This window comes from Pseudorasbora parva, chromosome 25 (assembly GCF_024679245.1).
Source record: "Pseudorasbora parva isolate DD20220531a chromosome 25, ASM2467924v1, whole genome shotgun sequence".
In the NCBI taxonomy this organism is placed as follows: Eukaryota; Metazoa; Chordata; class Actinopteri; order Cypriniformes; family Gobionidae; genus Pseudorasbora; species Pseudorasbora parva.
The window spans coordinates 12,425,645-12,449,708 of NC_090196.1; the positions used below are offsets into that span (position 1 = coordinate 12,425,645).

Here is a 24,064-nt window from a genome sequence, read left to right on the forward strand (position 1 = left end):
TTCTTGAAAATAGAATGTAAAGAGTTTTATCTCTAAAAACAGATTAGCTTATAACACTAGTCTATGGGGCACAGGGTAGACACAGGGTGGTAAAATTAAATCGCTAGTTTATACCACTAAAAAGGCTCAAAATAGCCTCACACTAACACGGCAGCATAATGAGGGTCCCTACATGCAAACCGAAGCATTGAGAACTTTGTAAGAGTACAAACAGTTTAATAAGAAGATACGTTGTAAACATAGTGCCTTACGCGTTCACGGACAGGCACCGTCTCGAAAAACAGTCTCGATGAATCGATCTACGAGCGCTGTTCTAAGTGAGCTGGTCGATAGGAATTAAGTTTGTGAAATGTAATAACATGGACATTTTTATTTTTATTTATTTATTTTCTCTGTTGTGTTCAGTGTTTTCTTCCGGAAACAACGGACCATATGAGATTCCAAGTCACAGTTCATCACTTAGCAGAGCGCTCGTCGCTCGATGAGTCGAGACTGTTTTCCAAGATGGCGCCTGTCCGTGAACGCGTAATGCACTATGTCTATAAACCTATGTCTTCTTATTAAACTGTTTGTACTCTTACAAAGTTCTCAATGCTTCGGTTTGCATGTTGGGACCCTCATTATGCTACTGTGTTAGTGTGAGGCTATTTTTAGCCTTGTTAGTGGTATTAACTAGCGATTTAATTTCACTACTCTGTGCCCCATAGACAAGCGTTATAAGCTAATCTGTTTTTAAAGATAAAAGTCTTTACATTCGATTTCCATGAAAACGCATCTCAGAGAACGATCTACTCTGTAACCATCTGTTAATTACCCCTAGGTTCATTTCTCACCGGAGTTGTCCTTTAAATCATTAAGTCCTCATCTAGCTATCCCATAGCTCCAAATAGCAATTAAACATCTAAAAGTATCTTTCCTTGGTTCATGAAAACGATCACTCGCGCTGACTGACAGATCTGACGCGTACTAAGACGCCTCAGACAGCGTGCGATCCCACAGAATTAGCATTTTAAAATATCTGTCTTGGCGAGTATTCACACAAACATTATCTGTTATGGCTTATATGAATGTTTGGTTAACTGTTGGGGAAAAACATCTGATGTGTAATTATAAAACATCCGTATGGTACAGTAGGTCTTAGGTCATCTGTTGCATTAATATTAATCAAGCTATATGGTATTTGTGTGGTCATTTAAATGGTAATCAATACGCCAAAAAACATGGTTTTACTATAATAAAATGGGTATGGGTAAGTTTAAGGGTAGGGTTAGGTGTAAAGGAAGTGTCAACAGTGTAATTGGAAATGTAACTACAGAAATGAATTACAGGTGTAATTACATGGCGGTATTTTTCAAAATGTAAGGGCAATGTAAAACATGTATAAGTGCATTATATCAAACGATTCATTTAAATGTTAGTACATAGTAGTTAAAGCCAACTAATATAAAGCGGGTCCAAATAATAACGTTATCGTCAAAAACACTGAAAATATCCCAACCATATCTGTTTTTTGTCAATATCACACACCCCTACATCTATATATTATAGTTTTGAAAAGTGATGACATGCATTCCCACGTCCCAGCATGAAAATAAACAGCAGAGAAGCAGGGGTTGAGCTGCGGGTTTGTGTATGACAGAGTTTTGCGGGGTAATCCGTCATAACGCCGTCATGTTGCATACTTTGAGGTGGCTGTATAGGGATGTATTTAGAGCTGTAAAACAAACCAGAGACCGAAACTACAACAGCATAATAGTAAAGCGGCAAGAGGAAGATGCTGGGAACAATTACAGTAGCTTGCTTATATATGCCAGCATGTATACAGAGGAAACTCTTGTACAGGTGGCATCTATAAAGCTAGAAATACCAACTATTTATATGAATGGAGGATTCTAAAGCAATAGTTCATCCAAAAATGAACACTATAATAATTTAATAACCCTTGTGTTGTTTCAGAACCATATGACTTTCAGTGGAGCATAAAAGGTGTGTATTGAAGAATATACCGGCGGTTCATTTCAATATTCAAAAGAGAAGGGGATCGTACCGTTCAAAGTTCAAAAGGACACATAAAAGAGTCATAAAAGAGCGCTGTGGTTAATGAGCCATGAATATGACTGTATCGGAGTCAGTGTGGTAAACGAGTGATTCATGAATAACTCATTCAAACTGGTTTCATTAAGTGATTCATTAAAATGTTGACTTTAAAAAATGATGCATCAATGAATCAGCCATCATTACTTTTCTCATTAAGTCGGATAAAAAGTGCTAAGACGAATAGATTTTCAGTACATAATAATGTCGCACAAAACTTTTAAAAGATGTTTAATTTAGTGCACAACTCATTTGGACCCCTTTTATGATGCTTTTACATCATTTTGTAGGCTTGAGAGACCCATTCCCCTTTCGCTGTAATTATATTGAAAGATGTGACCAGTGTAACATTCAAAAACTCATCTTTTGTATTCCACAGAAGAGGAGTGACACAATTACATCTTTGGGGTGAACTATTCCTTTTAAAGCCACATTTTCTGTTTTAATGAATTTTAGCAAGCACATAAACAACCCCCATTCACTTTGATTTGTCCCTTTTCCAGCCTGTTTGTTTTACATCAATGTGCAATAGCAGCAAAAGGCGTTTTGCATTAGAAGTGTTGTTTAGATTTTCAGAAGAAAATATGACATCACCGGAAAGAGGGTCTTGTGGCCACATTTTGGACTTTAAAACAATAGGAAACAGTCCATTCTGTCGGTCAAAATACTGTGAAAGGGGATTTTGCGGTTTGCTTTAGTTTGTTTGATGAAATGTTGACATGCTTGTTTGCACTTGAAGCTGTTCCTGATTTTGAAGTCTTGCTCTGAGTCATGTGAACATGGTGGATTGATTTCTAAAACGCTGACAATGATGTTTAAATTTTAGCCTGTTCTCTAGCTCAATGACACTGATTGTGTCTAGTCTAGCAACGCCTATTAACAAAGCCTGATGTAACGGTTCACTGTCCTAGAGGCAGCTGTACACTCAACTGGGTCCAAATTTTTGCTCTTGCTTGCACAATTAGATTAGTTGTACAAATTCAAAAAGCACAATGCACTAGATGATTTGTTGGTTCATCTGATTTTTACTGACCTGATCAAGCGCATTCACGGTGTCAGTGCTGTAACCACTTTATTGTATTGTGTTTCTGAGGTTCTTTAGATCTAACCATAGCACACTTTATACAGGTAATTTCCACTTAAATTATATATTTCTGCCATTTTTAAGCAAGCCAGTTTACATGGCTGCAGCACAGCTAATTGCAATAATGCAAATAGAGATATGATTATTCTGAGTAAGGAAAAATTACATTTTTATACAATACAAACTTACAAAAAAAATTGTGATGGCTAGACGACTGGTTCAGTGCATCGCCAAAACTGCAGCTCTTGTGGGGTGTCCCGGTCTGCAGTGGTCAGTATCTATCAAAAGCGCTCAAAGGAAGGAACAGTGGCGAACTGGCAACAGGGTCATGGGCGGCCAAGGCTCATTGATGCACGTGGAGAGCAAAGGCTGTCCCATGTGGTCCGATCAAACAGACGGGCTACTGAAGCTCAAATTGGTCAAGAAGCTAATGCTGGAGTGTTACTGAATCAATATATTTAGAACTATTAAAAAAAGCAAAAACACACTCTGCAGCACTCGAGCTGTCACACACCCGAAGCGCATACACAGAAAGCTGCCTTAGGACAGCGCGCTTTTCCAAATTAAATTATTTTGTGGCTTAATGCACTTGGTCAAACACATAAAAAATTCATGTCTTGGCGAGTATTCACATAAACAGTAGGTTATGTCTTAAGTAAACGTTGGATGTTTGTAAATAGGATTTGTGCATTAGGTCTTAAAGTCTTACTACAGTGGAGGCGTAATGTAAACGTAGCATTGGCATATTCTATCCTAATTTCACCCTCACACTGCGTCATGACATATGACACGAGACAGCTTTTCACCGCGCATCACCCCTACTATGCAGTGTTTTAGTCTTACATTTGATTATTCAGTTTCTGTATTGTTTCTTGTTTTTGTTAAAAACGATTTTGAAAAACAAAAAACAAAGCACTGATATATCAATTTAATTGATTTTACACACTTAAAGCAATATCGCATCACATATCGCATTATTTTAGGGCTGCAACTAACAAATATTTTGCTCAATCGATTAATCTATGGATTATTGTTTTCCTATTAATCTGCCAATTCTTTTTGTATGGGTAATCTATTGTTTATTTTCTGAATAGTCGATTAATCGTTTGGTTAATTTACTCATAAATATTAACCCTAACTAATCTATGTATGAACTTTTACGTAATGATATTATCACAAAAGATATGGTTTATGCAGTGTAGGGATTAGTGTTGTCACGATACCAAAATTATGACTTTGATACGATATCAGACTAAAATATCGATATTAAATCGATACCACAGTAAAAAAAGAAAAGAGAAAAAAAAAAGATAAGATGCTTAATATGACAACAGAACTTGTTATTATTCATTGTTATTTTTTACTAAAAATTCATGTGGCCAGCATGTTCCTTAGGGTTGGGCATCGTTTTGATTTGAACAATTATTGATCAATTACTATTAAAAATATAGCTGCAAGCAGCCATTATCGGGGCCAAGCGCAAAGAAGAAGACAAGACATGCCAGCATGGCTGGAAGTCTCAAGCCAACTGCAACAATGAGCCATTAAGGACCTATTAAGTTGATTTTAGGCAAAATAGCAGTCAAATTTTAAATACAGTCAATAATAATGGTTTAATGGTTTATCACTTTCGACCAATAGGTGTCACTGTTACGAAACTGATGTGGTTTAGTCAGATTGAGATGACAATGACACATGCAAAGTTTGGTGTCAATATGTCAAAGCATTGCAGAGATACAGCCTCAAGAGTAATTTTTGCATCATGGCTCAACTCTGTTGCAGTGGTATATGAAAACTGTTTTGTCTATCAATCCGAAATCCATAACTATTTGTCAGCATGGTCTGAAGACGATACGGATCAATTTTGGTGAAAATCGGACAAACGGTCTAGGATGAGTTTGAAAAAGTAGGTTTTTAACAAATAACAAGACGGAGGACAGATAGGTTTGCAAAATATGGCACAATTGGTATCCATGTTCTCGGCATGAGCCATTGACTGTATTATGACCAGTTTCATTACAATGGGTTAATTTAATCAAAAGTTATTCGCATTTCTGTACATTTTATTACAACTTTTGACCACAAGGTGGCGCTACCCCGAAACTTTTTGAGTATCTTCAGGACATGGAGCGGAAGACACATACCGAGTTTTGTAACGATACGCTAATGCATTCTTAAATTATAGCATTAGCATTTTAAACCATAATACTGCATTGAAGTCAATGGGAATTTCATGTTTTGTTTTATTATAGCGCCACCAAGAGGCACAATCCCACCAATTTTTTTATGTGTCCTCATAGTGAGCCCATACATATGTGTGTCAAGTTTGGTGAAAATATCTCATTTTGTTTTGGAGTTATAGACATTTATATGAAAAAACACGTAAAAAAGGACTGACACCTGACTTTGATTGGATTTTACTACCCCTTACTATCAATATTTTGAGATTTGGGCATTAGCGTATAGCTATCGACCTATGTTTCCGAACTTCTGAGGCTGGTTTCGTCTCGATCGGACTAGCGGTTTCGAAGATATCAGCAAATGTTTTTTAAGCACTAAATTACAACTCTGCGCAAACCATATGCCGAAACCTGGCAAGTCTGGTATCGTTGGAGTCGGCAAGGATTCAGGAGACCAAAAAACACACTCCCATCAAAATATGTCAACCACACCCAAAGTTATAAGCGTTTGAAAAAAAAAATTCTCCACTAGGTGGCGCTGTTTCGAAACTTCTCAGGCTACTTCAGGGCATCGTGGTGATGACCCATACCAAGTTTCATAACAATCTGTTCATGCGTTCATAAAATACAGCATTTTTGCACATAATTCAAAATGGCCGACATCCAAAATGGCCGACATGGTAAAATTGGATATCAGTCGACTCGGCATGACGCCCTGAATCTAATGAGACCAATTTTATGATTTTTGGATAAACGGTTCAGAAGTTATAAGCCAAAATAGGCATTTTTCGTATCTCCGGACAGGTAGGTGGCGCTGCGCCGAAACGCTGCATGTTGCTTCAAGTCATGCTTGTGATGACATGTACCAAGGTTGGTTTGAATACGATAAAGCGTTGCGGAGATATAGCCTTTAGTGTGTTTTTGCAACCTCCACGTAAAATTTGTTTGTGCGTTTATTGGAAACGATTGGACGAATCAACTTGAATTCCATAACTTTTTGTCAACATGCTCTGAAGATGATCTGTTTCAATTTTCGTGAAAATCGGAGCAACGGCCTAGGAGGAGTTCGAAAAAGTAGGTTTTTCAGAAAATTCAAAATGGCGGGAAAATTTGCATACCGGAAAATGACATCATAGGGTGAAATCGAATCGGCTTGAGCCAAGGAATCCGATGAAAAAAGAATTTTGTTTCTAGCCCTTAGGGGTCAAAAGTTATAAGCATAAATATGAGTGAAACTTTGGACAGGTGGTGGCGCTAGAGGGATTGAGTTAGAGGCACCAAATTTGCTATAGTGACAGCTCAGACTGGCCTCTATGAGTGTGCCAAATTTCACAACTTTTTACCATACGGTTCTATGGGCTGCCAGAGACTCCTATGGCGGAAGAAAAAGAAAAAGAAGAAGAAGAAGAAGAAGAAGAAGAAGAAGCAGAAATATAGCTGCAAGCAGCCATTATCGGGGCCAAGCGCAAAGAAGAAGACAAGACATGCCAGCATGGCTGGAAGTCTCAAGCCAACTGCAACAATGAGCCATTAAGGACCTATTAAGTTGATTTTAGGCAAAATAGCAGTCAAATTTTAAATACAGTCAATAATAATGGTTTAATGGTTTATCACTTTCGACCAATAGGTGTCACTGTTACGAAACTGATGTGGTTTAGTCAGATTGAGATGACAATGACACATGCAAAGTTTGGTGTCAATATGTCAAAGCATTGCAGAGATACAGCCTCAAGAGTAATTTTTGCATCATGGCTCAACTCTGTTGCAGTGGTATATGAAAACTGTTTTGTCTATCAATCCGAAATCCATAAGTATTTGTCAGCATGGTCTGAAGACGATACGGATCAATTTTGGTGAAAATCGGACAAACGGTCTAGGATGAGTTTGAAAAAGTAGATTTTTAACAAATAACAAGATGGAGCACAGATATGTTTGCAAAATATGGCAAAATTGGTATCTATCTTCTCGGCATGAGCCAATGAATGTATTATGACCAGTCTCATTACAATAGGCTAATTTAATCAAAAGTTATTCGCATTTTTGTACATTTTATTACAACTTTTGACCACAAGGTGGCGCTACCCCGAAACTTTTTGAGTATCTTCAGGACATGGAGCGGAAGACACATACCGAGTTTTGTAACGATACGCTAATGCATTCTTAAATTATAGCATTAGCATTTTAAACCGTAATACTGCATTGAAGTCAATGGGAATTTCATGTTTTGTTTTATTATAGCGCCACCAAGAGGCACAATCCCACCAATTTTTTTATGTGTCCTCGTAGTGAGCCCATACATATGTGTGTCAAGTTTGGTGAAAATATTTCATTTTGTTTTGGAGTTATAGACATTTATATGAAAAAACACGTAAAAAATGACTGACACCTGACTTTGATTGGATTTTACTACCCCTTACTATCAATATTTTGAGATTTGGGCATTAGCGTGTAGCTATCGACCTATGTTTCCGAACTTCTGAGGCTGGTTTCGTCTCGATCGGACTAGCGGTTTCGAAGATATCAGCAAATGTTTTTTAAGCACTAAATTACAACTCTGCGCAAACCATATGCCGAAACCTGGCAAGTCTGGTATCGTTGGAGTCGGCAAGGATTCAGGAGACCAAAAAACACACTCCCATCAAAATATGTCAACCACACCCAAAGTTATAAGCGTTTGAAAAAAAAAATTCTCCACTAGGTGGCGCTGTTTCGAAACTTCTCAGGCTACTTCAGGGCATCGTGGTGATGACCCATACCAAGTTTCATAACAATCTGTTCATGCGTTCATAAAATACAGCATTTTTGCACATAATTCAAAATGGCCGACATCCAAAATGGCCGACATGGTAAAATTGGATATCAGTCGACTCGGCATGACGCCCTGAATCTAATGAGACCAATTTTATGATTTTTGGATAAACGGTTCAGAAGTTATAAGCCAAAATAGGCATTTTTCGTATCTCCGGACAGGTAGGTGGCGCTGCGCCGAAACGCTGCATGTTGCTTCAAGTCATGCTTGTGATGACATGTACCAAGGTTGGTTTGAATACGATAAAGCGTTGCGGAGATATAGCCTTTAGTGTGTTTTTGCAACCTCCACGTAAAATTTGTTTGTGCGTTTATTGAAAACGATTGGACGAATCAACTTGAATTCCATAACTTTTTGTCAACATGCTCTGAAGATGATCTGTTTCAATTTTCGTGAAAATCGGAGCAACGGCCTAGGAGGAGTTCGAAAAAGTAGGTTTTTCAGAAAATTCAAAATGGCGGGAAAATTTGCATACCGGAAAATGACATCATAGGGTGAAATCGAATCGGCTTGAGCCAAGGAATCCGATGAAAAAAGAATTTTGTTTCTAGCCCTTAGGGGTCAAAAGTTATAAGCATAAATATGAGTGAAACTTTGGACAGGTGGTGGCGCTAGAGGGATTGAGTTAGAGGCACCAAATTTGCTATAGTGACAGCTCAGACTGGCCTCTATGAGTGTGCCAAATTTCACAACTTTTTACCATACGGTTCTATGGGCTGCCAGAGACTCCTATGGCGGAAGAAGAAGAAGAAGAAGAAGAAGAAGCAGAATAATAATAATAGGAACACTAACGATTTCAATAGGTGCCTCCGCACCTTCGGTGCTTGGCCCCTAATAATAATAATAGGAACACTAACAATTTCAATAGGTGCCTCCGCACCTTCGGTGCTTGGCCCCTAATTATCTCACAAATTTTTGCTATCTCAATGTATTTTTTACAATGGGGTAATTGTGTTGCAATAGCTTACACACAGCACAAGAAAGCTTGATTTCGGATGGTAAATTGAATTTAAAAAGACGAGTAAACAGTAATGAAATAAGAACAAATAAACAGATTACAAACAATAGCACAAATAAATGCAATAGAATAGAAGATACAAATTAAATAGACTGCTTTATTTTTTCAGGTAGGTCTAACATTCAGATAAGAAACTGAATAAAAAAATGCATAGTAATTACATTTAAAACAACATTGGATAATGTTCTTTATAAAAAATTCAAAAGCGTACAGATGAAACTATTAAAGTTACACAAGTTGATCAGTCAAGAGCAGTGTGATCGTTTGTCTTTTTGTAGTTTGAATAACAAATGACTGCGGTCCCTTGAAGACTAACGGACGCATGGATCCTAAACACTGTTCCTGTTACTCGTTCTTCATTTCTTCCTGAACTGTTTGCGACTGTGTTTACATTAATACTCTTCCAGATGTGCACTGATAATTCTTTAAATGTATTTGACCAATAATAAGCTGGAAAAAGAAGCAAATGTTTGCACTTGTATCATGTCAGAGGCGGCTTTATTAGGGTAGGCTATGTGTGTGTGCACTTCAGATGTGAGCACGAAATCTGCGGGGATTAGTAGAATTAATGTATGCGCAATCCCGCGCGAAATTCAGACCGATCACACACTAACACTAACACACTGTCATGAGGAAAAAGTCCAGCAGAACGCGCGTTCGCCGTGCTCAGAGGTTAACCGGGCTGAGTGAGAATATGCCGGTGTGTGTCAACTCGCTTTCGATCGGAGAGGAGAACGCAGCTGGTATCGATACTGTAAAAACTGAGAATCGTATCGTTTCAGATATTCCAGTATCGATATCGAAATATCGATATTTTTAACAACACTAGTAGGGATAGGTCATTATGGGGCATTTACAGCAGAAATTGTGAATCCTGAAATGTAATTTTTCATTCAGGGTATTTAAGTAGCTGCTTGATACGTTAAGTCAACTGTATGAATAATAATAATGATCAAAGTAAAAACAGCATTCTAATCAACCATAGCGACCGTATCAAACACTGTGTCTCCATAAAACTGTGAAGTACAATCGACATCCATTAGATATTTTAAACAGCCAACAGCAGTGTTAAATGCTTTGTAACCGGTTGCAGAGATTATGTTTGGGCCGCTGGGTGTCTCGCAGCCACCTTATTTAAAGGTCCCGTTCTTCGCGTGTTTTCGAAGCTTTGATTATGTTTACAGTGTGCAATATAACAGGAGTTCATGTTTCGTGTGTAAAAAAACACAGTATTTTTCACACAATTGACTTATCTGTACAGCGCTGTTTCCTCTGTCCTAAAAACGGCCTGATGATTTCCTTGTTCTATGAAGTCCCTCCTTCAGAAACACGTAACGAGTTCTGATTGGGCCAGCGCTTCCCGTGTTGTGATTGGACAGCAGCTTAGCGCACTTTGCCCGGAAAGGTCCCGCCTCTTACTATAACGGGGAGATGCAAGCGCTGAATGCGCGCTCTTCTCCACGTGGGAGAGCAACAAGACCACGCCCCCTATTTTGCGTGTTCTTGTGGGCGGAGGGTTAGTCAACAAACGGTTCTGGTGACGTCATTCCTGAAGGAAGTGCAGGGCTGTAGTCCAAACCGGCCTTCGCTGTAGGCTTTGAAAGGGAACTTCTGTTAAATAAAATATCTCGCTTGGCATTGAACTTTGAGCTTTATAATGTTACAGGTATTATTTATGCTCTAACAGCAACATAACACACTAACTAAAGTTTGAAAGATGGAATCGCGAAGAACCGGACCTTTAACAAGTTATCGCATTTTTCTTCAACAGGGTATCTGCAGGTTTCACCAAGTCAAATTTAAGACTTTTTAAGACCATTATGAATTCAATTTAAGACCTATATCACACAATTAAAAAAAAACATACAAAGGAATTGCAGAATCTCTAAATTACAATTATAAATACTATAATTGTTTTATTTTGTGGTGGTCACTTCCATAAATTTGTGGGGAATTTTTTTTCTTTTTTTCATAATTAGGATGCCACATTAACCATATAAGTATGATAGAAGCACAATAGTCACACATGGCAATAAAACAATAAAAATGCATGAATCTTGTTTGGTAGGCCTATTACAAAAAAGGGCTAATCCAGTACTTACTGACTTGTCCCAAACTTTTTTACACAAGTCGTAATATAGACATATCCATAATAATGTGTGTATTTGATCGTTCAAGAGTAGGCTAAATTTGAGTCTAGAAATAATACATTTTGTATACTTTCGTGAGCGCTGACAGGCAGCAAACACGCAGTCTGGCATCGGAGTTTGTGGTTTATAGCACATGTATATACTCTTTTTAGTGCTATCGGGTATATCATACTTTTATTTGGTCATTATGTAAGATGGTGAGAAAGAATCGCCTTCGCTTTCTGGAAGAACTGTCAGCTGAAGAATAAATTCTGTTTTATGCATCTGTGGGGTTCAATCAGAAAGAGGCTCGTGCCAATAACACAAAACCTGATTGCTGCAATATAAGATGCATGTTGGTCTCATTTGTAGTTGTAGCTAATACAGCGAACAATAGTTGGACTAGCAAAAGAAAGAACTACAACACTCCAGAATAAACACATAAACACACACGCGCTGCAGGAGCATTTCAATGAGCATTAAGCCCCGTTCACACCGCCAGCGACACGCAGCGACAAAGCGACATGATCCCATTCATTTCAATGGAGCGCTGGCGACTTCCGGCGACACGAGCGACAGTGACCGTTGGCGACAGAATGTGGGCGTGTCAAGCGACACGAGACACGCGACAAAAGTTCAGAAATTTCAACTTTATGCAAACGAGAAGCGATTTTTGCGAGCGACAACCAATAGGAGTGACGTCAGTGGAGTGCACGTGATCCGTCTGCTTTACTGCTGCTACTGCGGTGTCCAGAGGAGTTGTTGATATTAGCTTTTAGCAAGCCCCCTGTTCTTTATAATATGTCTCTGTGTAGCCTACATACAGAGACACATTTAAAAAAATGATGCATGGAAAAACGTGTCTGGGATTGTGGGGATATAAAGTAAGTTTTGACTAAACTGCATGCAATATGGTCTACCTATTACAGTACAGTGTGTATGTATTCTAATAACTTGCTCTGTTCTGCAAAACACTAGTAATAAAAACGGTACTATAGTACAAATATATTTAATGACGTTTATATGCAACCCGTAAGTGGGAACGCCCACTAGCGACATGAATCTCTGGCGCTGGCGACATGCAGTGACAAAATCGCTGGCGGTGTGAACGGGGCTTTAGGCCGGAGACACGCTGCAAGCGTGGCGTAGGCGTGGCGTTTCTGTTGCGAGTCCTGCCGTTTTCTCTGTCTTTGCACACCAGAAGCGTGTCTGACGCAGCACTGCTGCTATTGATGTTCAGGGAAGCCCTATACTTCATGTTAAATATAAATATATTACCTACTCATACAGCAAAGACAACGTCGGCAGTAGCCTATTGACCACATATCTATGGTATTGATGGCAAAATAGGCTACAGAATATTTCTTTCTGTATACAGGTTTAATATTTCAAAATCGTTGAAATAATAGGCTGAAATAGTATAGGAAAAGATGTTATGTCATTATATGACTATATAGTTCTAAAACTCCTTCTAAATGTACCTCCAGTCTTTGTGCTAAGCTAGGTTAGCGATCATACAGATTTATGGCACACACAGAGAATTGTAAGGACTTATCTAACTCTGAGGGATACAGTGAATAAGCTAAAGTCCCCAAAAGTCGGTGTGTTCCTTTAAAGAGCTTGTACAAAACTGCAGTGTTCACAATGAAACAAAGATAGCGATGCTAATATAGTCATCATTATAGTTATCGTTCTTGATGTGAATGGGGCATAAGAAAAACTAATGGTTTTAATCATTCTGATAAATCATTCATTAAAGATTTCACTTCTTTCAGTCAAGTTATTAGTAGTAAATATTCATGAAACTCACATTGATGCCATTTCTGGCTCTTCCAATGATAATGTGTAAAGATTTGCTTTTGCAACAAAGGTTTTGGTGACGATTTACTGCATCAATTAACTGCACTAAATTATAACGTTACATTGACAGCCCTAGTTTCACATATAGCATGTGTGTAAGCACTGCATCTGTGTATTTATCACATAATAGTCCCCTGGCTAAAAGCATCCTTTAAATGCATCTGTCTTGCATCAGCACACATTAGCGGATATGCCAAGAAGCAGGCAGAATGCTGTAGCTGCTTTCAATATTCTCTCCCTGAAGTCGAGCTGACAGCGCTTCAGTCTCACAGACTCTTTCGTCATCCCACCAAAAGAACACAACGTCCAGAGATTAACAACATAATGACATTCAACTAGGTCAAACAAGAACACTGAGCTTTTCGATTACTGATCGCCATATGTGCATTCATAGGTTGCAAGACATTAACCATGCATGAAGCATGCTCGCATATTTTGCCAATTTGTTCATGACAGAATGCAAGATGAAGACAAATTCACCTCTTATGGAGGTCCACAAACAGGTCACATACTGGAAGCCTCTTTTCCCATTTGGAAAGGAATGTGCGGGATATAAAATTGGGATTCTGCAGTTTAAATGAAAAGATAATCAGTAGTAATGGAAATCACAATGAGACCATTTTCCTTTACAAAAACAATCTGAGTGCTCGAGAAATCTTCTCTTGCAAATATTTTGGTTTACAAAAAAACATCCCTTCGAGAGAAAGAAATGCTCAATATCACTTTCCAATCCTGCAAGAAGGCCATATGCTTGTTTTGTAACATACAAATCAGGAAAAATATGGATACACTACTGTTCAAAAGTTTGAAATAAATCAGATTTTTTTGAATGTTTTGAAATAAGTTTATATCCCACTAGCAGGTGCTGTGATGAAGAGTTATATAATGTTATGCCATGCCTGATCGAGGTCAGGTGTGTGTGTGTGTGTGTGTGTGTGTGTGTGTGTGTGTGTGTGTGTGTGTGTGTGTGTGTGTGTGTGTGTGTGTGTGTGTGTGTGTGTGTATTAGGGGTGTCCCCGACTAAGGATTTACGCATTCAAATCAGAAATGTTGAATCTCTATGGTCGACTGATAGTCAAATCATCTATGTAAATGGTCTGGGAGGGGCAGGACACTAGTCAGCAGTGGCCTGTTGCACAAAGCTGGTTTCAGTTGTTACCCAGGTAAGTTCGAGATTAGTTTGAGCAAACTCTGGCTTTTCGGGCTCAAGAAGGTGGATTGGTTTTTATCAGTGTTCATCACCACACAGCTAGCCTGCTCTGGAGCAGGTTTTATTCTGGGCCAATCAGCAGCAATTGCTCAGCCTACCTAACGTTACAGCCGTCGTCTCCCTTCCTTGTACCTGATCGTGATGTATTACAATATTCCAAGCACGCTTGATTCACTCATCATTTCAGCTGTAAAAGTCCACTTTATTTCACAGTGACGGATTTATGCATCTATGCAGATTTGCATTTCAACTCGCATAATAACTTTTGACTGTTTGCCCTTTTGAACCACTTACTATTGCTTGGCCACTGACGTAAGCATTATTTATTTGCCATAATCTCCCTGAGCCGAGTCTGACAACCAGAACTTAAACAATTAAACAAGGTTCATTCAAATTATTTTTACAGTCACTGCAGATGCTCGGGTTGCCATAGAAACATGACATGTGCTTAAGACTGCACTTGCGCGTTAGCTGGAACAACCTGAAATATGAGCTTTTTTACGCAATTTGAGCATCACAGAAAACATTTATCTGACAGTTCACCTGAGGTCTTGTTGCTGATTTGAAATATATTCTTGAGCACATTTTTACCGCACGCATGCATTAAATCTGCCCGATTTCTTAGCGGCTGAGAGAACGCGAGAGAGAGAGAGAGAGAGAGAGAGAGAGAGAGAGAGAGAGAGAGAGAGAGAGAGAGAGAGAGAGAGAGAGAGAGAGAGAGAGAGAGAGAGAGAGAGAGAGAGAGAGCGAGCGAGCTTGTGTCTAAAAAAGCTTTTCTTTGAAAAAAAAAAAAAAGTTTTCAGCTCTGAAATTTACAGGATAATCTTATATTATCATGACCTTTTATATAGCAAAAGCTCAAGGTAAAGTTGATTTCTTAATTCATCACTCCTTTAAATGCAGCTGCCGCGTGTGTGTACCCTCATTGTGTTCGAATTTTAAAGGCACGGTGCTCCTTAAAGGGGTCGCACACCGGACACGATCATAACACCCACGAAAACTCGACTGTGAGACCGGTGGTCGAATCCGGCTCCACATATCGATGCATCGAATCTTCGACTATTCGGGATCACCCCTAGTGTGCATGTGTGTGTGTATATATATATATATATATTAGACATGTGCCGATATTCGATAATGCGATTTATCACGATAATGAATATGCACGATATTGTTATCGTGGGCACTTTAAAATATCGTAAATAATAATTTATTAACAATTTATATTTTTTTTATAATGCACTCAAGAATACTTTGCCCATCAACCGTATACATGATATATATATCACGATATCCACTGAAATATTAAGAAACATTAATGATATATGAGCACCAATAGTAATTTATTCTTCACCTAGAGTTTAACTGACAGGCGATCTGACCAATTGTTACACACAACTTCTCTCCATTGACGATGAGTACATCATGGGACATTTTCATCAAGACGGACTGAAAGTGGCCTTTGTGAGGTGTGGAATGACGAACGAAGAAAGCTATTAGTTTTTTGGTCCAAGTTCAAGCACCTACATAAATGCTTACAGAACTGCAGATGTTTCCCACAAACATCCCCAGGTGTTGACACTACCTCGCATTTCTCCATGTGTCCTCCAAACAGCTTAATACCCTTCCACCTTCTGTAACAGCTTTCCACAATCACGACAACAACTGCAGATCTGAAATGTGTACGACACAAATTGTTGTGTAAATCCAGTACAAGCAAAGGTATTTGCACAGCTTATTTGATTACATATTAAGTGAATCTGGCTTTGTCTGTTATGTTATTAGTATTAAAGTCCTCATGAAATCAAAATCTATCTTATTTACTTCGTTAGCACATATTACAGGTCTTAGGGTAAACAATTAATACATGCACGTTAATACACAGAAAAAAATTATTTGCGATGGTATAGGGATGAATGATATTGGATTTTTGCCGATATCCCATATGCCGATATATTTTTCATCTCATTTTGACCGATGCAAATATATGTTTATTTTTTCCCTATGTTTGGAAATAGGCGTCGCAATAGTCGATAAATCAATTAATCGCACAATTAAAAAAATGAGCTCGATAATTTTTCCGGCCGCGATAATTGCCATTTGCATGCTTTTTTGTTTTCCTCGCCTCTCTCGTTGACTGTGAGCGCCTCGTCCGTTTGGGGAGGTGTTTATACTCGACGCGCAGACCGGGTGCGGCGTGATGAGACGTCATTCTCTGCAAGCAGATTCGTCCTGAACTTGTGGCTCTTCTGTTGCGGAGCGACACGCAAAGTTACGAAATTTGACGTGCACAACGCCAAGCGAAATGGGGTCTCGCGCACTCCGCGTCGATGTCATTTTTGCCGCGCACACCCTCGCGCTCGAGCGGACGCGTCGTGTATAAAGCTACACTGAAGTTTGATAAACGCAAGTTAATTATTCAGTTTAATCTTTGTGTGCTAAAAAGGCACATAAGTTCCTGTAGAGATAGCAATACACATTCTCCTTTTTTTTGCCAAATAAATGAAAAGCATGTCATCAATGTCTTCTCTCTTGCTGTATCAAAATATCACTTTCCTCAGAGATGGTCAAGTTCAATTTGTGCATGATTAGGCTATGATATAACCATTTTTTTTAATACTGTATCTTAAATTGTGGATAATTAATATATCATATGCTGAAGTACATTTCTGAATAAAAAAAATAAAAAAAAACAAGAACCGTACAGAACGGAAAACCGTGACCCTAAAACCGTGATAGGAACTGAACCGAACGATAGTTTACCTACTATTCTAGTATTCTCTGTCCACGGCGCTTCTTCAGCACGGCGGCGGCGGTATAGTGACGAGAGCTTCGGCTTGAGTTTGTTTACCTACTCTAGTATTCTCTGTCCACGGCGCTTCTTCAGCGCGGCGGTATAGTGACGAGAGCTTCGGCTTGAGTTTGTTTACCTACTCTAGTATTCTCTGTCCACGGCGCTTCTTCAGCGCGGCGGTATAGTGACGAGAGCTTCGGCTTGAGTTTGTTTACCTACTCTAGTATTCTCTGTCCACGGCGCTTCTTCAGCGCGGCGGTATAGTGACGAGAGCTTCGGCTTGAGTTTGTTTACCTACTCTAGTATTCTCTGTCCGCGGCGCTTCTTCAGCACGGCGGCGGCGGTATAGTGACGAGAGCTTCGGCTTGAGTTTGTTTACCTACTCTTGTATTCTCTGTCCGTGGCGGTTCTGGAGTTTTCATAGCTGCCATATTTGTTGTTTTAATGTCCTTCCACCTCGCGCGCATACGTGAATTCAATGACGCGGCAAATTAAAATTCACGGGGAAAATGTAGAGCTATTATTAAATCGATCCTCTGAGTTACGGATCGATCTTTAGAAATTAATATGAAAATCGATTTAGAATTGGTGAATCGATTTTTTCAACACAGCCCTAACAAACACTTCCCAAATAGGTGAACAATTTATTAAAACTAAGGTAGATTTATTTATTATTGTGGTCAGCATTTTTGTACTCTACACTGTATATGAATAATATCATTACTTAATCGTGTTAGTAAAATACTAAAAATGCGAGCACAAACGGGAAGAAAAAAAATGATACAGGCGATGCTGAGTCATTAATACATTACCAAAGACAAACAATTATGACAGCGATCATGTACAAGTCCGATGTTTTAGTAATTATAGTTTGGTACAGTCAGCGTTAGCTTGTATTAAGTCACCCACCGCAACTAACAAGGCGATAAGCCTGTGTGTGAATGAAGTTAATGTAGATTTACCTCTGTGTTGGGCTCAATGTTATATGGAAGAACTTCGAAGAAGCAGCATAATTTAATAATTAAATTCCGTGTGGTGAGTCCTTTAGAAGAAGTAACTTCAATTTATTTGTGTATTCTACTTTTCATTGTATTACTGTAACAACAGCACTCCCACTTCATGTAGATAGCGGTCTAGCGGGCGGGCACTAGGGCCTGGAAGAGCTTCTGCTGCGGTGGAGGCTGCCGCACGCGCTAGAGAGTGGGGAGACGTGATTGGGCTTGTTTTGGGCTAGTTTTATTGTGAAAACGTGGAAAATCTGCTGCTGACAGTCATGTCCTTCTGTACGTGCATTCAAAAATGCAAGGCAGCATTTAAAAACAGTCAATATAAATCACTTTACATGCAATGTATTTGCTTGTTTTCACTTAAAGAATGACAGCAGTGCATACATGGTCTTATCAGTATAGCACTCCTTGCACACGTGAGTTATTGCAGGCGCATATTAACACGTTATCATGTCGGCAAGGCATATCGGCATAATTTTTCATATCGGTAGATGCCGATTTTTATATTTTAAGCTTTTTTCGGCCAATTCTGGTTTCGTGCCGATAATATCGTTCATCCCTACCGTGGTAATATTTAATCAAAATCTGAAAAGTAACTTCCGGTCTGGAAACGCCGTTCCTTTTCAGAAGTCAGTTTGACAGCTTAGGTTTAAAATGCATAACCTCTCCCCTCCAGCCGTTAGTCTGCTATGAGCGCGAGACGGAGAGAAGGAGCGCTGAAGTCAAACCCTGCCCTCTATTCAAATGTTTTACTTGAAAAAACGTCACAGCACTGAAGAAAACTCACTTGCTACTTCCAGTTCACTGGGACTTTGAAGGGTTAGTTCACCCAAAATTTTAAATTCTGTCATGAATTACACACCCTTATACTGTTCCAACCCCATAAGACTTTTTTTTTATCTTCTGAACACAAATGAAGATCTTTTTAATGAAATCTAAACTATTTCTGTACCTCCATTGACAGCTAAACAACAACCACTGTGACACTTTAAAGGGATACTCCACTGTTTATTTTTCATATTAAACCAAAGTTATTACCTTAACTAAGACGAGTTGATACATACCTCTCTCGTCTGAGTGCATGCACTTAATCTCTCTGACGCGCGGTGGCAATCTGATAGCATTTAGCTTAACCCACTAAGCCCAGTTCATTCACTATGGTACCAAACAGAGATCAAGTTAGAAGCGACCAAACACCTCCACGTTTTCCCTATTTAAATACAGTTACCATTTTTTCTGGACTATAAGTCGCTCCGGAGTATAGGTCGCATCAGTCAAAAAATGCGTCATGAAGAAGAAAATATATAAGTTGCACTGGAGGTGTCGCATTAGGGCAGAGCGGGAGCCGCGCGCGCATGCGAGCAGCCGCTCACTCGCTCGTGCCCGCTTCACTGCATGACCGAGCAGAAGAAAGAAAGTTTGAAGTGAGTGAGAAACTTGTAAGGGACTGGCGAAAAGCAGAGGTTACTTTAACTGTGATGAAGAAGAAAAAGAAAGCTACTTGCGGACTGTAAGCAAGATGGCCAGAGCTGAAGGAACGAGTCCAATGACGCTTGAACTCTCTGCCGGGAGGGGCTCAGCCGCGCGAGACGAACGCTGTGTGAATCGTTCTCCGCTCCATATTTTACTACATGCTGTTTGTATTTTGCAGAATAAGAATTTCTTTATGGGTGCATTTTGTTTGTGTTCAGTCTTTCTAAGTTGTTGTCTTTAAGTTAATATTAGGCTACAGGAGCAGCATAGAGCGCATTCTCGCGGCTATAGTGAGTATGAATTAAATTTGATATATTGCGACTTATACCTGACTATAAGTCACAGGACCAGCCAAACTTTGAAAAAAGTGCGACTTATAGTCCGGAAAATACGGTACATGAATAGTTGAACGACCGTGTATGGTAACACAGAATAAAACGTGGCGTTTTTTCTCTGTATGGCGGAATAGCACTTCTGAGAGTACTTCGACTCGGTGCAGTAAAAATTCACGCCTGAAAAATTCCCCCCCCCCCCCCTTTATTGACAGAAATGAGAGGGGGAGGGGGAGGGGGAGATGTGAGGGAGGATTTTTCAGGCGTGACTTTTTACTGCGCCGCTTTATATGAGAAACAGATTGAATTTAGGCTTTCATTCACATATAAACATTCATCTACTCAAGCTGAAGTATCTTCTCTTGACGTGTGAGAACCAATGAGGTTCAATCTTGTGTTGTGCAGAAGTTTGAGCTTCTACAAGAGCCAATGAGATTATTTTTGTGTTACGCAGAAGTTTGAGCTTCTACAAGAGCCAATGAGGTTCATTCTTGTGTTGTGCAGCAGTTTGAGCTTCTACAAGAGTCAATGAGGTTCATTCTTGTGTTGTGCAGCAGTTTGAGCTTCTACAAGAGCCAATGAGGTTCATTCTTGTGTTGTGCAGCAGTTTGAGCTTCTACAAGAGCCAATGAGGTTCATTCTTGTGTTACCCTGCACGTTTGAGCTTCTGCAAGAACCGGTGAAATTTGTTCTAATGCGTCAAGCAGATTTGGTTGAGCTTCTTTTTATGTATGCTAATCAATGTTTATATGTGAATAGATAAAAGACTAAATTAAATCTGTTCATATAAAGCGATTAAGTCTCTTCAGAAAATGTGGACTAAACTGCTCTATTCACAAAAAACGCTCAGATTTTATTAAAAAAGATCTTGATTTGTGTTTTGAAGATGAACTAAAGTGTATGGGTTTGAAATGACATGATGGTGAGTAATTCATGACAGAATTTCCATTTTTAGGTGAACTAACGTTAGCCCTTTAAGGTTTGTGTTTTCAACCACAATTATTCAAAACCAAAACACAAAACACAACTTTACAAACACAAAAATGATATTTCTCCTCTTAACAGTTTATCTTACGGCACCTATTACTATTTACTGTAGGTTAATGTAAAGTGAAAACGTAAATAATAAACGAGGTTTGTTGATATGTAACCTTAACGTCACACGGTTCAAACAGCTAACGTTACAAGGCCAATTTAAATAGCATTAAGTGCTAATAATGCAAGTGCAAATAAGTGATTAGAAGGAATGTTTTTAATTTGGGTTCTTTTTAAGCCAAAGCGTGGTGACCTTTTCAACAACTGACAGATAAATAGCGTTTAAGTTATTAACAAACAGTAAATAGACTTTTCATTTTTGAATGAGAACTCGTCAGCTCACACGCATGCGCTCAGCATGTATTTTATAACATCTTATATGACAGGAATATCTTATTAAACAAGAATAAGTATGAATGATGTATGTTAAATAACATTTTACCTCAGTTAAGCCTTCACACGTCCAGCGTCGGTGGAATGTAACTTTAAGCGTTGACACATCCAGCGTCGGTGACGTTGGGAGCGCGCGTTCACTTTGGCGGGTCATGTGATTCATCAATTGAATCGAATCTTCTGTCGGATCCGTTTAGTGATTCGTTCAGCGATTATTGGATTTGTTTGATTCGTTCAGCGATATTTTTTTCACAATAGCACGCGAGCAATGAATCAAACAACAATATTGACAAGAAACACAAAAAAAAACTTCATAATTTCTTTGTTTCTGACTGTTTGTTTATGTATATTGAGAAATTAGTCGAGGCTACATGACATTGTTTTAATTTGATTTGTAAATATGAGTATTTTTTTAAATAATGGAGTATGTTCAATATGCGAACATTTCTTTTCTTTCTTTTTTTCTTTTTGTTCTTTTTTTTTGCTGTGCAAGCCTAGTTGTTTTTTTTTTTTACAACCACCATCACCATTGTTACAACCACTGAGATCCTTAACTTGCAAGTTTTTATTTATATATATATATATATATATATATATATATATATATATATATATATATATATATATGCAGCTTTTCTGTATACCTTCCTGCACAATTGCCGACAGAAGAACATGGCATTGAAATAAAAGCAAATGCTCTTTGCAACAACAACAAAAAAAAAAACCAGCTATGGCAACCAATCAACGTTCTTTCTGTTGTTTATTGTATAGGGGTGAGTTTATCTAATTTACTTGCTTGCCTTAAAACAAATTAAATATCTTTTAAGATGTAATGGCAAATCCAATGATTATTTCATCCTCAAAGGCTCTTGTTGTATCAACATAAACACGACTGTTTCCAGGCAGACTGATAAAGACGGTGTGGTGTGCCTTTACTCCCAGAAGATGCGTAAAGTCAGCCAATCAGATTAGAACTTGCCAGATTGAGAAAATACTTTCCAATTTTGTGAGAAATATGCATCAGAACGTCATTGAACTGTGTGAGGTCTGTGAATGAGGCATCTGATGGTCGGTGATGGCATTTACCAGAAAGCGCAAACAAGTGTTTTCAAGCGTTTTCTGAAAAGTTTCTAATTCACACTGAAACATCTGAAAAAGCTAAAATCGTTTTAAACGTCATAAAAGATGATACCGAGGTGTGTAATAGTTTAAGTATATTTATTCTGTACAACAATAATTGAATATTTGCTGACTGAATAAGTGCAATTCACCGTTATTCCACAAGATGGCAATGTCTGATACACAATGATGAAGTGACATTTCACTCAGTTACTGCAGAGCAATAGCCTGACAAGTCTGACCCACATCAAGATGTTTGGTCTGGAAACTCACCATAGACAGGGCTCAATCCGAGGGGCGGGATAAACGGTTGTCTTTCAAACTCCCTCTGCACGCGATAGGATAGCGCTACACCAACCAGAGCAACAAAGGTGAAACAGAGCTTGTTCATAGATTCGCCGTATCCGGTCGGCAAAACTCCGAACACATCTTCCCTTTTTAAGGATGACTTCAGTGCCGTTCTTTGTTCTTTTCTCAGAGAAAAGCTTAACTCCAAGTCTTCCAGAGTCGCGGTCAAAGCTGATTCGAAAGACCGCCGTTCGCCAGTTTCTGTGTTTACTAGAAGAACGCAAACGCAACTCGGCCGACGTCATTATGGCCCCGCTCGCCGACTCTATACACGATGTGATTGGTCCGGCAAGAGTTAGGCGATTACAGCTCAGAAGGGTATTGAGATTTGCTAGACGACACTTGCGGGCAGATTATATTTGCTGCCGCTAGGGTACGTCTAGATTTCTAGGCTAGCAGAGCAACTGAACACAATCAGATATTACTGTCACTGTCACTGATGGCGGATCTGGTGAAAAAGCTGTCAGCAACCAAAATATTAACTTTAAATATGTTGAAAATGATAGTTTTGAGAATATGCGTGAGATTAGGATGAGGCAAATGATGAGGACAGTAATGACGGTATAAAACATCAGCTCAAACTGAACCCTTACAAGCTCCAAAAGGTATCAAAAGATGCTTTATTTTGTCCTTCTGTAACTACCAGTAGAGTTTTATGTATTATCATGACAGGTAGAGATCCATCTGTGTTAGATATAGATCCGGGTTGTAAAGACCCTAATATGTAATAATGATTGGTGAAACATTCATGCATTTAAGAGTTAATGCTCATATCAAGTTATGAAAATGCTATTTCTGAACGTACAAACCATCCATTTTAAAAACATTTTGTCTTGGTTATGCGAACATTAAAGAAACATTCCTTTTGTAAATGTTACAGTTGATTGTTTTGAACATTCTAAAACAAAAAATGTTAGACGAACATCCAACTAAAACATTTCAGAAAAAACCTTCCATGAAGGATGTATCAATAATATTCATGTGCTTACGTTTTAACAACAGTATTATATGCCAGTTAACTGAACAAACATTCGAATAATGTTTATAACTTTGTGAGAACCTTGGCAGAACGTTCACTCACTGCAAAAAGTGATCAGTTGACTTAACTTTTTGAAAAAGTGAGGAAAGCTATTGCCTTAAAATGATTAAGTAATAAACTTCATGTGTAATTGAAAACAA

At 38.7% G+C, this 24,064-nt stretch overlaps 1 protein-coding gene across 4 annotated transcripts in view; it reads right to left on the minus strand.

Moving 5' to 3' along the window:
* LOC137064956 (zinc finger protein 469) overlaps nucleotides 1-24,064 on the minus strand; it is a 419,911-nt gene that overhangs the window by 378,523 nt on the left and 17,324 nt on the right. For 2 of the 4 annotated variants that reach the window (XR_010901582.1, XM_067436516.1), the window contains exons 1-2: nucleotides 21,468-21,560; nucleotides 15,970-16,057 (exon numbers count right to left, since the gene is read on the minus strand). The exons of 1 other annotated variant lie outside the window; for it this stretch is intronic. The gene's annotated coding sequence lies outside the window, so the exon portion shown is untranslated. Of the gene's footprint in view, nucleotides 1-15,969; nucleotides 16,058-21,467; nucleotides 21,561-24,064 lie in introns of those variants that run through there. One more of the 4 variants, XM_067436518.1, reaches the window with a different exon arrangement.